We start from the raw sequence: 14915 nt of genomic DNA, 5'->3' as shown, positions 1-14915 counted from the left end.
AACCCAATTGAATTGAGTCAGAAATGAAACAATCCAACTTTTTCAGGTATTTAACAAAATCTTTTTGAATTAACCCGAAAATTTGGGTAAAAAATGTAGGTTGCTTTTTGGGCAACTTTTTGGATTAATTGAATAACCCATTTAAAGTGGGTCAAAAAGGGACCGACACAACTTTTTGGGTTATTTAATTTACCGTAAAAATTGGGCCAAATTAAATTAATAACCCACAAAGCAATCCAATGATATGGGCTGTTTTGTGTGTTATTCTTTTGACCCAACTATTTGGGTTAAATGACTCCAAAAGTTGGGTTGGTTCATATTTGACCCACTTCAATTGGGTTATTCAATTAACCCAAAAAGTAGCCCACAAAGCAACCCAAAATTTTGACCCAACTTTATCCAACACAAAGTTGGGTCAAATTAAATTAAGAACCCGCAAAGCAACCAAATTATATGGGTTGTTTTGTGTGTTATTCTTTTGACCCAACATTTGGTGTTAAATAACTCAAGAAGTGACCCAACTGTTTTTAGAGTATGTTCCAAAATGCACAAGGTCATCTGTGAAGCATGGTGGAGGTAATGGCAAGGCTTGGGCTTGCACGGCTGCTTCCGGAAGGGGCTCACTAGTCTTTATTGATGATGTAACTCATGACTGTAGTAGAAGAATAAATTCTGAAGGTTACAAAAGCGTTTTGCTTGCCACCTTACGCAAAACCGAATCCTGGGAGAAACTCCAACAAAAATATAACAAAAGACTTGATCAGGAAGAGAAAGTTTAAGGTTTTAGACTGGTCAAGTCAATCACCAGATCTTGATTCAATAGAGTATGCATTTTGAAGGGATTAACCCCCAGAAACAAGCAAGAACTGAAAGATGATGCAGTAAAAGGCTTGGAAAAGCATTTCAAATGGAGAAAAAGTCTGGTGAGTAACATGAAATAAAAACTCGGATTACGATATTTTTGTCTCAAATTCTTTTTTATCTGAAACCCAAATGTATTCCGTATACAACAAAATCAAAGGAATTGCCGTTTGAATTCTTTTGGAGGGGACTGGAACTGGACCCCTGAGGGCAACCATAACTAGAATGTGGCCTGTGAGTATCAAGTCGTGATTAGGATGCGATGTGGGTTTGGTTGTCGCCTTACAACACTGACAGTTTGTCATATTTCAAACAAAGTCAAAGATTTTTGATCCAGTTGAGAATTCGGGGCGATGCGGAAAGATAACACATGCGCGGATATTTATATTCACAGCTGAAGCCGGGGAAAGAAATTTTAGCTGACTTATGTTGTGCCGCTGCGCTTGTCTATATTTGGCCATGCGCGCGGCTGCTTGTTCTTCTCTCGCGGTACACTTCAAGTACAGTTCAACCTAAAATCCCCGCAAGCCACTGCTGCTTTGATGAAAGGCAAAAAAAAGAGAGCCGTGTGATGATTAGTTATGCTTGCGGGTTAGGATGAGGCTGGCCGGGCGTCGCCGCTTTCTTCTGCTATCTCGGCAAGCCAACAGCTCAGCTTGTTGTTCCTAAGATTACAAAGTTTCCATCTGGACCAAACCATCAAATTCAATTACTGAGCACAAAGCCCAAAAGCAGCACCAAATCCCATAACATTCAATAACAGATGGGGCGAAAGAATATGATTTAGCTTTATAAGATAGTGGAATTGGCTTGTGTGGTGTTTTAATTAAAAACACTCTCTGGTCACTTTCGAGCTGGCTGTCAGTCGGATTTATTTCCTTTTGTATTATTTGCTGAAGTCAACAGACTCAAATCGATAAAAGGTCTGTTGTTATTCATGACGGTTGAAGAATTTAGCCTCACTGAACCTTCCCAAACGGGACTGATTAGATTACATAAACACATTTATATGCAGGATCATTAAATGTAGAAGTGGCATTCAAAAACAGACTTATTGAATAATTGAACCAACCGACTGAAAATGTCTTCAGACAAGATTGGTACAAAAAAAACACAAAAGAAAGAATCACGACGAGAAGCGCCCCAAAAGCATTTATCGAAACATCCCTCCATCACCGCAGCAACCGTGTCGCTCCATAGCGGGGCAACACTCCATCAGCTTGAGACTGACATATTAACGACACCGATCCACTGCTATTTCACTCGCGCGCTGATAAGAGTCGCCATTGCTTCACATAAATGAAATCAGGGAGCATATTTCGCACTGACTGGAACATGGGCACATTGTGAAATATCGAGGCACGCATGCAAGCTGGGTCGGCAACCGAACGATAATAAAAGTGTGTACGTGTGTCGGCTTGGTGACACCGGGGATCTGATAATGCTGAAAGCGTTCCAAGCTGGATTCAAACTTGGCCTGATGCAAAAGTAGATTGTTTCTATCCAGAAAATATAACCGTTGTGACTAAAGTATGACTTTGCAAAGTAGACGAATACAGTGAAAAAATATAGCTTTACCAGTTTTTAATGTCAGGCTGCTCATTGAATGGCAAATTTGCCGCTATGTTTGGCTCATAAATTTGTTAAAAATATATATATTGAAACTTTTTTTTTGCATTTTTTAAAATCTTTTCTAATTTTGTATTTATTTGTACTTTTATTTACATATTTATGTACGTATATATTTTTGTTGTTTTTATTTCCATTTATATCATTTTGTTGTATTTAATTTTTGAATTCTATTTCTTATATCCATCTGTTTTATTTTGGGCAGTTTTTGTCCTCCATACCACTGCCCCACTGTCATTTGGTGTTCCACAGGGTTCACTTTTGGGTCCCTGGCCGTTTTCATTGCATCCACTGCCTCAAGGTTCCATCTTAACAAAGCGTGCTATTTCCTTTAACTGCTATGTGGATGACAGTCAGCAAAAAAGATAATATTTTGGATATTTGTTGCCAAGACCCGATTTTTGCTTTTAGTCCCTTAATATTCCGAGCTTGAACTGAACATTCCGACTGTTCCCTCGAGCTGCTCATTTGGCACTTCTCTGCACAAAATTACAGTTGTGAGAGCAACATCCACAATGTGCCTTCACGGAGGTATTACAAAGGGCATTACGTGACTTGGGCTTCTGAAAACCGTCACTTAACATTAATTCACTCCATTCCAGTTTAACTTGTGATGGGACGAGAGAAGGGAGGCTGCCTGTCTCGTGGGGAAAGGCTGTAAAGAGAAAGGAGAATATCACACTTTCATTTACTCAAAGCCATTTTCATTGAAGCAACCTCCTTCGCTCTCGGCTGTTTTACTTTATTTTGACTTATTTTACAAGGCCCACAGAATATTGTGTTCTATGGCTATAAAAAAACATGGAACCCACCAAAAGAATGATCAGAGTCTCTCTTCTTTCATCGGGAAAAAAGTTTGTATTTGTTTCCGTTTTGCAGCAATTAGTATTAGAATATAGCTAGGTTTCATCATTATACGCATTCCTGGGGAAAACACTGACAAAAAGAGCTTGGTGCAACGTGGCCTTGGCTGATCTCTTATACTGTGCTGCCACCTGCTGACCGTTTCTTTATCCAAAACTACCATTGCTTTAAGCTGCATCAAAGCTTTCTGTATGCTCTTGATTTAAAAAAAAAGTAGAAGTATAGAAAAATAAGTAAGTTAGTAACGCAAAAAAAAGTTTTACAGTTGCCTTTTCTCTCCACACGGCTGGATTGTGTGCCATCTTTTGCGCATCCTGACTTATTCGCTGGCCTGAGTTTGTCACCACGAGGTTACATCCAAACAAGCCTGACTGAAGCAAAGTCCTTGAGTGGACAAGCTGCCCGGAGAGAGATTGAGATTATCTCCAAGATGCCAGGCCTTGGCAGAGCCTTTCCAAGACCTTTCAATGTCCCCCTTTCCACAAATGCACATCTGATGAGAAAGCCCGAGGTGGCCCTCCTTGAATGCTGAGCAGTCAGCTAACAACGAGCGCAATCGGCCGGCCGGATTTAGCAACATCATTATACTCGGCATACTTGTGTGAACACAAGGCCCCACAGGCTTGCAATTCTTGATTTGCTTCCCCGCTTCACTTTATTTTCTACATCCCGCCTTTGTTTAGGACGGAAATTGCCTCCGAGATGCTCGCGGCCCGCGCATATTACCGGCGAGGTGCTCTCTCGGCTAACGCACTTGAGGAGACACACGCGCCGAATAGTACATGAGTGCATATGCATGAAGCTCCTGAATTCCTCAACCTCTCGTTTCCCCCGCCATTTCCTGCGCAGGTGCTTCCCATTACCTACACCAACAGCAAAGCTGTTATACATCCTGGCAGAGGTGTCTGTTTGCCTTGTGCGGCAAACTTGCAGAATACTAACTCGGGCTCACACGCTGCCGCTGCATACGCGCTCCGGTACGGGAAGAGAGGAAGACTGTGAAGGGAGGCAAACCGTCAGGGGTCAGAGTTCAAGATTTTAGTAGTACTCGCTGTCAATTATGTCGCCGTCTCGGGTGTCGTCTGTCGACTCCACTTGTTGGATTTGAGTGTAATGCAAGCGCGTTGGCTCTGATTGTAATCAGTGTCTCAGCCGTCTGCTATGGAAGCATGGAAACCTCGTTGCAATCTGTGTGCGTTTGCTATCAGGAATCATCAAATGCCGCCATCCCCCGCTATGTATGCTTTTATACAGCAAGTATTATGAAACAGGTGGCAAGCCGAGCAACCGGGGGGGGGGGGGGGGGGGGGGGGGGGGGGGGGGGGGGGGGGGTACTCAAAAGACATTTGGATCCATGTAATTAGATGCAAACACCTGATCTTGGGCTTAGAAAAATGCAGGGAAAAAAAAAAAAGGATCTTTTGTGCCATTTTATCGGCGTCGTATCTGTCTACACAAGATAACGAGATGCACTGCGGGAGCTGTGACAATTCTTCTATTGCCAATTTGATTTCATACCGACAGATGCTTATATGATGTTGATTACCTTTATAGAGTACAAGGATTCAAATAACCACAAAATAAACTTGCATGACAGTAATCTGACAGGGTTCATAAAAAGCAGTTCTTAACTAATTATCCAATTAACTCCGAACAGAACGCAACATTTAAAACAACCATAATACAATAAATCATAATAAAAAAAAAATTAAAAGAGGCAATTTTCGCATTAACTCATATAATTGTAGATGTGGCCTCATTTCATGCAAAGGTTTTTTTTGTTGCTTACATTTTCACAAAAATGCAAATTAAAAAAGTGTTAAGAAGGTCAAATTAAGTTTGCCTATAAAGCATATATAGGACATTTCAGGTTCATCCTTACTTTACTCGAAAGTTAAATATAACATTTTGTGAATAATCTATGATGAGTAAAAGCGGAGTTTAAAGCAAATTTCTAAACTTATGATAGAGAAATCTAAAGCATTGAACTTTTATTTTATGTGTGTTACAAATTAAAGTTAGGCGAGACTATGAGAGTTGGCCTCTCCAAATAACATAAGATCACGTTTAAAGGGAAGTCAACCCCCCCAAAAAATTCTTCACAATATGTCCCACTCGTCTAAATACGATAATCTCGCTAATATTGCGCTAGTGGAATATGAGGTATGCAGCAGAATCCAGCAGTTTTTTATCAATATCAGAAGGCGGCCATTTTGCCACTTGCTGTCGAGTGAAATTGACATCACAGTTGCCAGGTCTCAGGCAACAACCAATCACAGCTCAGCTTCAGAAAACAGGTGAGCTGTGATTGGTCGTTGCCTGAGCACTCAGCAACTGTGACGTCATCTTCCGCCCCCTGAGATGGACAAAAACGGCTGGGTTTTGCCTCATAACTCATATTCCACAAATAGAATGTTTAGATGTTTATTATGTAAATTATGACTGTTATTATTATTATTATGTAAATGTTTAGGTCACATATAAAGGTTGACTTCTCCGTTAAAACTGCTCCGGGAATTGAAAACTCAATGCAATGTAAGACTCACTGCAACTCATTTGAGAGACCGTCAAAATGCTTTATTGGTGCTGATGTTCGGATTAGCATTTTGACGTTTCTATGTTTGAATCGCATCGATGAACTGCGGAGCTACTATATTGTCCCTACTATATACTTTATTCATTTTATTCAATCAACTACTAAGTAAATTATTAGTCAGACTGTAAAAGGACTTGAGACGAAAGTCAGCATGCAGCGAAGGCAATAAATCCGTTTTGGCTGTTGAGGGCCCCATGAGGCCGTTTTGAACTTCCATGCGTCAAAGTCTTTAACGCATGTTTTGAGAGAGTCCCCCCGGCGCACAGCGGGCGCGCCGCAAACATATCCCGAGAGCGTCGACATCACTTTGATCTGCCCACAATAGTCGAGTACTTTAAGGATAATAATGGTAAGATCGCCTTCTCCATTCCCCCACTCATCCACTCGGCATATCACTCTGGCGCAGGTCAATGAGGGAAGCATTGTGCTGAGAATCAATAGCGAGAAAGGGCAGCGGTGAAAGAGCCAATGGTTTAACCATTACTTGAATTACACCGTTCGATGAAAAATCAAGAGCTATCCCGGGGACATTTTTCCGTCACAGGGCGCGTTGTTAAGCCGCGCGACCGTTTGTTTGGAGCGCGAAGCTGTTGTTTTGATTAGCGGTTTGAACCCCGGCGATGGACTTGGCTCGCTCATTTGTCAGACAAACACTGGAGGGGAACGTTGGCATTCACAACGGATTCCTTGGCAGCCATTTTTGCTCCGAAGGGGATCCGCTTGTCTGCCAGAGCGCATAGCGTCGAGGATGTTGACGTCAAGAGCGCTTGGACGGGGCGACCCTTGAAAAAGGTGGACAATCAAGGAAGCGTCAGTGAAGAGCGAATAACGGTACACGCTGTTTGATGTTTCCATCCATACCTTTCAAACTGAAAAAAGCAACACAAACAGATAAAAGACGCCATTTACAGGGAATATATGCATTAAGGCTCTCCCAAGGGTTAATAACCAAAATGACTCCAAAGCACGATCTTTCTATAAAACAGTGCTGTGCCCCCTTATTTCAAAACAGTTCATTGGCACCAAGATTCCACGAGATGACACCAAAGCGCTACTTTTATATTCGACAGGGTAGGACTGGGCGATATGACCAAAAAAAAAAAAACACCTGGTTTTTTTTTCCGGTCATCTGGACAATTAAGATTTTAATCAAAAGATTAAATCCAACAAACATTTATTTCAAGGTTTCATTTATTCAAAATAGGGGTGTCAAAATGAGTGTTTTCATTTTGAGTTAATTTAAAGTTCCTTTACTTTTAACGCACGATTAATGCCCAACCTCTTTGGAAAGCATGTACTGGGGGAATTCCAATCACAAAGTAGCAGCAGACGCGTCCACGTCAAAATTTAGCAGTAATACATTTAATAACAATGCATATATTTGTATATTTAATATGAAAAGACAAATGCACTGAGCTGTCGCCAACAAATGTTAATTATGCCATCTAGTGGCAGAAAAATGATCTCAACACATCACCATCACGCTCGTTTTTTTACAGGACAGTACATATTTTTAATTTTAACTAAATTCTATGAATTCTTATGAAATTACTGTATCAGTGACTAAAACATGCAGCCATATTTCTATTAGTTTAACACGTTCCCTACGTTTATGTTAACAAGAGCCGAATGCAACTTTCTCCTACAGAAATGTGCTATTCGTGTCGTTTCGGTTGTGGATACAAAGACCACACGAATCCATTAATTATACAACTAAAAACTTTAAATTTCATGAATTGATGGAGTTTAACACACTTAAAATAATATATAAAAAAGCCCATCGGGAAATTTTACCCGCCAATATACAAATAAATATTTTTAAAAAGGGAACGTGAGTACAATTTAAGAAGAACAGACATTTGTTTTTCCAAACCTAGATAAAGAACAAAACAAAACGATGTATTTCAACACAAGGTGTCAGTTTGTGGAACAAAACGATTGACCTCATTTAGTAATTACAGGACTGACTGGAAACCAAAGTTGAGCAAAATCCACTCGAACCTCTTAAATTTGTCGCCTCCTATTCCTCTCGTCCACCTGAGATTTGAGTCGAGGAGGCAAGCAAGGAGATCAGACGCAAGAAATTTCTAACCCAATGAGACACCTTCGCTTCCGAGCTGTCCGCTTGACAGCGGCGACACAAACGTGACGAGCGGCGCGGCGGCCTTATCCGTTCCTTGTTATGTTACAGCCAATCACGTCAATACGCTCGCGCTCATTCATTCAAGTGGCTACAAGTGACTTACGGTAAGTTATTTTCAAACCCTCACGATACGAACCTGTCGTTACGACGGGGGGGGGGAAATACGCATGTTTTTTTAAAATCACCGTAACTTCAGAACCGTTTGCGCTGGCGACGTAATTCCGACGGCTTCTGAAAGCAGAAAAGTGAAGCTTTACGTCAATACCACATACATTACGGTAGCTGGCAGCATGTCACGTGTGGAGGAGAGGGGAGTGGTGCGTCATGAAGTACATTTTTAAAAATATTACACAATATTTACCCAACAAACGTGTATGTTTCACATTTTGTAAATATTGATGTTCTTTTTGTAAACTTGTACCAAAACGTGTGCCACATTTATTTTTGGGATTTTATTATTGAACGTTATTTTACGTATGAATCAAAGCACAAGATTATATTGGATGGTAAAAACATTATTAGCCTTTTTGAAACCAAGAACAAAAAAAATTAAGCTTTTGTTACTTTGTATGTTTTATTGGGAAAATGTTTTTTTTGCCACCTTTATTTAAATTATTTTTGATTGAAATTGACAATTATTTTATTTTGTAACAAACAAGAAATGTCATTTGATAATTAATATTCATGCAGAATTATTTTTAAATATATATTTTATTATGTGATTCATGTAAATTGGATTAACTGGCATTTGCATAATTTTTCTATATTCAATAAACGTTTTTTTTTTTTAAAAGAAGAAGGAAATGACACGTGATTTTCAAATCACTGTAACTCCGAAACCGTTTGCGCTAGCAACGTAATTCCAACGGATTCTGAAAGCGGAGAAGCGGAAAAAACAACAAAAAAACAGGCTGACTGCTATCATAGAATTATCTAAAGGGTTTTAAACCACATTTCACACCTGCAGTTTTTATGTTGTCGCCGTTTGAAATTCTATAAAATCTCCAGTAGTGGAATTCAAATCACATCAGATTGTGCCACATTTTACCATCTTAATTCCAAATTCAGAGTTCAGGTCTGCTTTGAATATTTTGAGTAAAAATAAACGACCCTCCACAAAGCGCAGCTGCTGTGAAGATCACATTATCTATCCATCTGTGCGGTGGGCCTTGACGATTTTTTTTCTCTCTCCACAATTTCAGTGGAAATTTATTCGTTTTTTGTCACCTAATAGCGGCTTTTTCCAGCAGCTGCAGCTCCCCTTTTTAGTTAATGATTGTTATTTCTGTGCAGATAAATGCGTCAACCCCTTGTTTTTATAAACATGTGGCGAGGCTCCAAAGTGGCGGGTTAACGTGGGAACAGAAATGCTGCTTTGTGTGCTGTTGTTTTTCACGCCCTCTCACAGGTGTGCAACTGGCTCCTGCAAACGACGCACCTGTGCCTTCCTGCTTTTAGCACATCCTTTCTCTCCCCTATATGCATTTTATGAATAAAAAGAAAGTGAATAGCATTCATGCCCGACGAAGGCAGCGGTTAACGACACAGGCGGCGTTGTGAACAAACCCCCATCTGCGTGCACTTGAAACAACAGTAGGACCCTGATTTCTCGAGGCGCGTGTGCTGGTGCGACCGCATGGCTCGCTTGCAAATTTGTAATTTCCAAAGCTAATCGGGTACGTGCTGAAGTGGAGAGCGCGCTCAAGACTCGGGAGGCACCGATGTGCACTTTGACTCGTGCGGAGAGACTTGGTAAAAGTTCCACGTGGAGGGAAGGGGAATACAAACAACACATTGTTGGTCTTCTGGCGAATCATGACCTGAATTGACAAGAAGGGGAAAGCTCAAACAGCCAATTAGCACGGGTGCTTGTTAAGACAGCCACTTAACACATTGCGCGTCAGCATGGTTTGGCCTTTCACAGCTGCTTTGGGGCTATTGATATGAATGCAGATAAGTGCATTAAGAGAGGAACGATGCTTTGGGTCCAAACAAAATGCCCTACTCATTGGTGGAATCCTACCCGGAGACGAGAGGCTCGGTCGGCTCAGCCACAAAAAAAGCTCATCTGCTGTTTGCATTGAACCGAACGCACCCGCGATACGTGAATACCTGCCATTGACAGGCAGTTTAAAATGTATGAGCAAATACATTTTTATATCAAAATGTTCAAACAAACTGAAAATCGTACTAGCGTCGTGCTAACATATAGCATGAAACATGATTGACAGGCGAGTGGAAGCTAGCATACAGTAAACCTCTCTCCATCATAGGAGTTCAGTTCAAGCCTATTCAAATACTCCGTATGTGTGATTTGATAGCATTTATAAAAGTCTTTAAACACATGTTTTAAATAAGACAACACATTTAAAAAGATAATATAGTGAGAAAACGCAAGAGCTATGCTCTGGATTTATCATAAATAAATCTCGTTTTTGCCTAACTTAAAAAAAAAAAAACTCTCAATATACATCCGTAATCATGCCAAAGATGTATATTGTAGGTGTAAAAAAGCAACATTAAAGAATATGTGAGAATAATCTTCAACAAAAATTATGATGTGCTTGAAATACTTCCTGTTTTCCCTCCTTTCTGAATAAATTTGAAACAAGAGTGAAAACAGAATTATTTCAAATGCATAGTTTTTGCTGAAGATGAATCAAATTCAAGAATATTTGATATTCAATCCGCTTCAGCAAAAACAATGATGTGTTTGAAACACAGGGTGACACAAAAAAATGGGAATTTTCGAAGTGCGACATGAGACAAGTCGCAGCACTGCGAGACAGTGACCTTGAGCAAGTAAACACTCCGCCATTTTAGTAACCAAGGCTTCAATTACTAAGAATAAAATATTTTTTTCCATCACTCTTGGTTTTTTGGGATTGTTGAAAAGTTCCCTTTTTTTGTCACCCTGTACTTCCTGTTTTCACTCTCCTTTCAAATGTATAGTTTCCCACACAGTGCACCACCATCTCGTGGACAAAAGTGGAATTACACACAAAATAAATGAGAGGCAAAACACTTCGGTGCCAAAGCAACACACATATTAATAGGGAAAATTTCCATTTTAATCTTGTCACTAGACAAAATTCAACTCCAAAATAGCGATGCATTTGCTTTTTCATTTTGCTTTCTGAGAGGAGGCCTGGAGGGGTAGCGCACCAGGGGGGGTTCTTGAGAGACCAAAATGGAACAGCGAGTGAGAGATTGGGAGTTTTAGAGGGCGACCCTGCGCGAGCGACAAATCCCCAGCAAAACGTGACGATGGCAAGCGGCGGCTGGAGTTGGAAGATGAGAGCGTCGGCGATAAGCAAACGTTGTGGATAAAGATGGCGAGGAGGAAGAGGTAGGAGAAAAGTGGAGGGATGTCCACGGAGATAAGCTCAGAGGGGGATTCGTCGCGGAAGACAAACGAGGGAGGGAGAGTGAGAGCCGGTGAGATGCCACATGGGAGGATGACATCTTTTTCGCTCCCTCCCGAGAGAGGGAGAAAGACGTGAGCGAGGTCAGACAGGCCCCGCTGATTGACTGGCAGCAAGTACGCCTGTCATTCAGCATCCACTCACACTCCAGACGCTAGCTTAGCTTTTTGCGACGGGGGCCAAGGGCACGCCGTGCGCTCACATTTCAGCAGGGAGGGATCTACAACTGCACGCGCGCACTGTCATACGGATTTAGAAATCAAAAACAAGGAAATCTACTATAGTACAAAGTATTTGTACTTAGTTACTTTCCACTACTAGCAATCCCCTCAGAAAGTAGCAAGGTGCATAATGCCCAATGAAAGTAAAACCTCAGATCCGTTCTCAAATGATATTCCATGAAGAAGGCGCACAGAAGTTAAACAAGCCCCAGGTTTCCTCTAAATATGTGATTATTAATTACCACATTGTGGAATCCAAACATCCACAATGCAGTGGCAAAGTGTGTCTCAGCAGACTGCTGGCGTCCAAGATGCTGCCAGACAGAATACATCGGGCTTCTCAAACACAGCAGTGCACCTGCTGATTAGGGGAAAGGCGATGTGTGTGTTTGTACTGCCCTCCTGTGGTCACGAGACGTACTAAGATGTTATTCATATGGGCCTTTACTGCTATCTAGTGGTCGGAGAGGGGAAGTGCAGGTAATGGACATTTCACAAAGGAGTTGTTTTTTCTCTCTCGCGGAGAAATTCAGACAAATAGGATTTGTTGTGCAAAATATTACATACAGTAGTGATAGTCACTTTTTTTTAAATCCAATACAGTATATTTATCAAGAGAAATATTGTTGCATTTATTTTCAAACATTCGTTTAGAGTCACGTTTTACCTGTATTTTAAGTCCTCTTGAGTTGTGTCATGTGACATTCACAAGGTGAGTCGTGATTGGTCTTTCCCTAAACAGCTGTGATGTCAACGTCTGTTTACGGCAAGTGAAAAAAATGGCAGCCCCCTGAAATGGACAAAAAACAGACAGATTTTAATAGTTAATAATTAATGTTTCACAAACACAATATTAATCAGGATACTATGTTTAGACTAGTGGGGCTGATTTTTTTTTCTTAGATTTAATTGCAGTGTTAATGTTCAGATTGTTAATTGTTACAGTGGCTTACAGTAATATTCAATCCAGTTTTTTTATTTTGGGTGTTGAAGTTTTTAAACGCTACAAAACAGGAATGGCACGTAGCAGTGTAGCCTGTGGGGAATCACTGTGCGGAAATCCTTTGTGTGTTTTCGACACGAGACAATGGATCAGAACAGACTAATTCATGTATGTCTTTTACATATATTCATTTCCGTATCAAATATTTATGACAATAAGCGTATTTGTTTTTCAAATGAGTGCAAGCGCCATCAAACATTTCAGACACACCTCATTAGAGAAACACAGCCACGAGCCAGCATGCATTTTTTAAAAGTCGCGCACTCCACAATGGCAACACGAGAATTTTGTGGCCTCCATTAGCTTCGCATTATTTTTGCTTATTTCCTAGTTGGATTTTGCACAGTCAAAACAACGGAAGGAGACAATTTGAATGGAAAGGTCTGAAAGTTCTTATTTACTACAAATGTGGTATTATTCATCCATCTATGCCTGTGGCTTATGGTGTCAGGCAGAACAATATAAGGTAGGGCTGTGCAATTAATGGAAATGTAATTACTATTTCAATTATTACACTCCACCTTTACAAAATCATCAGCATAATTGTAAATATATGTATATGTATATATATATATATATATTTACAATTATGCTGATGATTTTGTACACACTCATTTTGAGTTGTTTAAATTTATACATTTGCACCTTTTTATTTTATTTTAAAATGACAAATTTAATCAATTATGTTTCATCCAAAAGTAACTTGCATAATTATAGTGTTTCAAAGAATTCTATTTGTCTTCATATTTTTTGTACGTTGAAACATGTTCTTGTTTTGAAACCAGTAAACATCCATGGCCTGTGTGTTTTTCTAACTGTTCACAAGTATTCCTGTTTATAATAAACATCAACATACACATGTTAATCATAGTTTATTCATGATTTTTTTTTTTTTTTTGTGTGTGGATGTGGATGGCGACTGTCTGGGTGAATGGAAATGTTTACTGGCAACAGGAAACTCTTGGGGGCTCCAATCCATTAGCTGCACAGCGCCGCTACTCGCTCGCATCCCTCAACATGTGACTTGCAACAAATACAAAAAAGCCTTTAAGCGTATTCTTGTTCTCTTTCACGGCTTTTTGCCATTTATTGTGTGATGCCTGATATCAATCTGTAAAAGTTTCCACAAAGCACCGACGTTTTGTACTCATAACGCAAACAATCAACAACCATTTCCGAGTCGCGGTGAAATAAAATGGCCGCGTCGAAAGGGTCACGTTCAACTAGAGGTGCTTATTGTTTCTGATAATCACACGTCAGTCAATAAATCAATGGCTCTGACCTCACAATGACAATGTCCGTAAAGTTCCCAGGCAAGGCGGAATAGCACGAGGATGGGGTCATGAGATGAAATAAGAAGCATCCAAGAGTCACGGTCAAAACAAACAACAAAGTCCTACATTTAAGCAAACTCAACCGGCAAGACATTGGCGAAACGACAAATCGTGCAAACGACAATGGACCGACACATACTGGACAAACACAACAGACTAAATACGCCAACACTAATGAGACACACCTGGGGAACACAATAGGCTGAGGGCACCGATTGGTCGGACACACCGGGAAGGGAGGAAACACACAGGTGGACGTGTTCAGACATAACGAGAAAAGGGGGAGAAATCGGGAACACGTGACACACACCAATCACAGCCCAAAGCAACAAACGCACCCTTGATAAACGAAATCCAACCCCTTCAAAACTGAAACATAACACCAAGAATTACATAACAAGATAAATCAACCAGATTTAACACATTGTTTTGACGCATATGTGGCAGATTGTTGGTTTATTTGAAGAATTATGACATTTGTATTTTTATTAGGGGTTTTCAGTGGTGGAAAACTGCACTCATTCATATTGGGAGTTGTTTTTGTTTTTTTGCAGTGCAAAAATATTCCTACTACAACTAATTACTATAATTTAAAAAAAACTTTGACTTAGTATGAGACTCAGTATTGTTTTGGTGTCTTTATGATACTATACTTTTAATTAGCATTATTATTTCTTCAATCATCCAAAAACCTCACACCCAACTAACAAAAAAAGTCATCCAGAAAGAAAAATTCACACACCAAAAAAAACATCTCTCACACACGTTATTACTCACACAAAAAAAAGCCCTCATACAGAGAGGGCAGAAAGCGATCTATCTGTTGTTTTGGTCTAAAT

The 14915-nt window shown here is 40.2% G+C and overlaps 1 protein-coding gene across 21 annotated transcripts in view; it reads right to left on the bottom strand.

The window, feature by feature from the left end:
• LOC147157658 (uncharacterized) overlaps positions 1–14334 on the bottom strand; it is a 103870-nt gene extending 89536 nt beyond the window's left edge. For 20 of the 21 annotated variants that reach the window (XR_015091450.1, XR_015091449.1, XR_015091451.1 and 17 more), the window contains exons 1-2: positions 14025–14254; positions 12407–12529 (exon numbers count right to left, since the gene is read on the bottom strand). The gene's annotated coding sequence lies outside the window, so the exon portion shown is untranslated. The other variant, XM_086063486.1, reaches the window with a different exon arrangement.
• Positions 14335–14915: the final 581 nt, after the last annotated feature.

This window comes from Leptonotus elevatus, chromosome 19 (assembly GCF_054856555.1).
Source record: "Leptonotus elevatus isolate MCC_2025b chromosome 19, RoL_Lele_1.0, whole genome shotgun sequence".
Lineage (NCBI taxonomy): Eukaryota > Metazoa > Chordata > Actinopteri > Syngnathiformes > Syngnathidae > Leptonotus > Leptonotus elevatus.
Note: the sequence above shows the minus strand (reverse complement) of the source record. Positions and strands in the feature narration are given on the sequence as shown.